Source organism: Anastrepha obliqua, chromosome 4 (genome assembly GCF_027943255.1).
Source record: "Anastrepha obliqua isolate idAnaObli1 chromosome 4, idAnaObli1_1.0, whole genome shotgun sequence".
Lineage (NCBI taxonomy): Eukaryota > Metazoa > Arthropoda > Insecta > Diptera > Tephritidae > Anastrepha > Anastrepha obliqua.
Genome location: NC_072895.1, coordinates 16403966 through 16407394, shown reverse-complemented (window position 1 = coordinate 16407394; position 3429 = coordinate 16403966).

Sequence of the window (3429 nt, the reverse complement as noted above, 5' to 3'; positions counted from 1 at the left end):
GAAAATATCAAATCATGTTCAATCAAAAATGTTCAAAATTTTAGATCAGCCAGGCAGTCGCCCGAAAAAGCCATTAAAACTAGCAAGGAAGAAGCTTTAAGAGGAAGCTGATATCGACGCCTAGGGCACTGCGTATCAGGTGGTATTATCCAAAGCGAAAAGCGTACGCAAATTACTTGCCAAGTAAGCTAGCGCAAGCTTCCTTGGCGCGGAGCCCATTCGGGCACTCCCTTCTGCTGCCACCAAAGCCACGGTTAGCAAATGGCATGGCAGGCTGAGAGAGGCTGCAGATGGACAAAAGCAGTTCTTCCTGTCACTTAGCAGAGGGCACTTTAGGAGGCTGGTAGGACTGATGACGGGCCACTTTCTATGGGCGAAGCACATGGAAAAGGTAGGCATCTCAGACAGTGCAGTCTGCCCAGCATGTCGAGAGGAGAATGAAACGGCGGACCACTTTCTGTCCGTCTGCTCAGCCTTCGCTCGAATCAGGCTTGAGGTTTTTGGTACTGTTGTGTTAAGAAGCGACCACCTTGGCTCCTTAGCATACCAAGATCTACTCAGATTTCTTCGGAGGTCGAATAGATTAAAAGAAAATTAAAAAGGGGACCCGAGTGCAGTACAATGGACTTACTTGCGTCTGAGTGCTGCACTTGCTTGTCTGTTTCTTCCGTCAAAGATCTGCAAACATTTTGCCATTCTGCATACAATCGAAACAGGTGACATCCCTCGTGTGAACCGAACAAGAACTTCAAGCGGCGTGTAATAAAATAAAGTCTAATAAAAGCCAAATCTTCTTCGTCTTAATTGGCGCGATAACCGCTTACGCGATTTTGGCCGAGTTTAACAAAGTGCGTCAGTCGTTTCTTTCTCGTGCTAACCGGCGCCAATTGGACACACCAAGTGAAGCCAAGTACTTCTCCACCTGATTTTTCCTCTTCCTCTGCTACCACCAGCTGGTACCGCATCGAATACTTTCAAAGCCGGAGCGTTTGTATCCATTCGGACGACATGACCCTGCCAACGTAGCCGCTGGATCTTTATTCGCTGCGCTATGCCTATGTCGTCGTAAAGCTCATACAGCTCATCGTTCCATCGTCTGCGATATTCGCCGTTGCCAACGTGCAAAGGTCCAAAAATCTTACGCAGAATCTTTCTCTCGAACACTCCAAGCGTCGCTTCATCGGATGTTGTCATCGTCCAAGCTTCTGCGCCATACGTTTGGACAGGCATGATGAAAGTCTTGTAGAGTATTAGTTTTGTTCGTCGACAGAGGACTTTACTACTCAATTACCTACTTAGTCCAAAGTAGCACTTGTTGGCAAGAGAGACTCTGCGTTGGATATCAAGGCTGACATTGTTATCGGTGTTAATGCTGGTTCCTAAATAAACGAAGTCTTTTACAACCACCTCAAAATTATAACTGTCAACAGTGACGTGGGTGCCGATACACGAGTGCGTCGACTGTTTGTTTGAAGACAGGAGGTACTTCGTTTTGTCCTCGTTCACCACCAGACCCATTCGCTTTGCCTCTTTATCCAGTTTGGAGAAGGCAGAACGAACAGCATCGGCGAGCGATTCAGCTCTGCGGCTCGTACGATGCTCTCCAACATCAGGTTAAAGAAGTCACACGACAGGGAGTCACCCTTTCTGAAACCTCGTTTGGTATCAAACGGCTCGGAGAGGTCCTTCCCAATTCTGACGGCGCTGCTGGTGTTGAGCAACGTCATCTTACATAGCCGTATTAGTTTTGTGGGGATACCGAATTCAGACATCGCGGCATACAGGTAACTCCTTTCCGTACTGTCGAATGCAGCTTTGAAGTCGACGAAAAGATGGTGTGTGTCGATTCTCCTTTCATGGGTCTTTTCCAAGATTTGGCGTATTGTGAATATTTGGTCGATGGTAGACTTTCCAGGTCTGAAGCCACACTGATAAGGTCCAATCAGTCTATCACTAAGTGGTACACATATTTATGGAGTTGTTCACCTCCTTCTTTTAAGAGCTCAGCCGCTATAGAGTCTTCACCGCTTGCCTTACCGTTTTGGAGTTTCTTAAGAGCCACAACGACTTCGTCCAATGTTGGTGGCAGAATACTGTTTTCAGCCGTAGCTATACCTATGTTCCCAAGGCTGTTTTGTCAATAGACATAAATACATAAAAGCTACTAAACCTTGAAGAAATACTATCGCGGATCAAGAGTGGAAATCAGTCGATGGGGAGGAATGCCATAGTGTTAATGGGTGCCAGCCCCGCATACCATTGGTGTGACGGCACCTTTGATAATGTTTCTGATATTTTTATTTCAACCTCCTTACCCAAAAAACAAACCAAAACAAAACCAAAAACATGTTGAAATGTCACACCTCGCACCTTTCAGCTTCTTCCTCGCTGTTGCTTTTGATTTCGCTTTTATGTTTGAATATCAAATATTTCGAACTAAACCTTAATGGAGCTTGGACATTTGGTACACTAGCGACTAAGTTCCCTAGGGCGCACCGACTACGTTGAAAGCAATGCTCTAAGTTAGCAATGTTAAAAAACAGGTTAACTGGTAAAAGGTTGCCAATAAACTGGCATAAAAGATGCATGTGCAAATGTAGCAAAAGTGAGAATAAAAGAAATTTGTTTCCCAAAATGGACTGACTGCGCTGAGCGTTCGCTTTAGAAAAGCACTCGACTAGAGTAATAGGAATGATGACTGTGCAGTGTAAAAACAAAATATGCCAAAGGAATTGTAAAAAGAGAAAATATGACTAAAAGTACAAACACATTCATTTATGTATTCACACATACAAGCATGAATGTAGGCACTACAAAAAACTATGAAAAACTCTCTTTTCGGCAAATTAAATTGCGCTCATGCGTAACGTCCTCGCAACTCAAGCGAAATCGGTCAAATACACATGGAAATAACTGCGCAAAGTGCAAAAACGAGTGCCACACATACATGCACACACACATAGAGGAGTAGGCATATGGCTTCACGAGAAATATTTTTTTGTTTTTTTTTCTTCATTGCACTCGCCACTGAAAATATAAATAAGCTCGCGGCGTGCTTTGGTGCCCGATAACCCAAATAAAATTCGAATGGTCAGCAAATCGAAGGTGACCCAGCTCATGACAAAATACGTATCTACACACATACTTACACAAATAATGAGAAATTTGATAGATAGAAGAGCAGCGAATGTCAAAAAAAAGAAAAAATAAATAAATAACAACTATTTGTTTTGCGAATAAACAAAGTAAAATGAATTTTTTGTCTTGCGCTTTTAGTTTTGACAACAACAAGCAGCATCCAGCCGGGTGCTCGCTAACTAAAAGTGTAAAAGTTCTGCAACTTTCGGCAGGTGTATAAATTCGAGAGGGAGTGCAATCTGACTATAGAAGTTAACGCAGGTGAAACGCATAAAAAAAGGCGGAAAATAT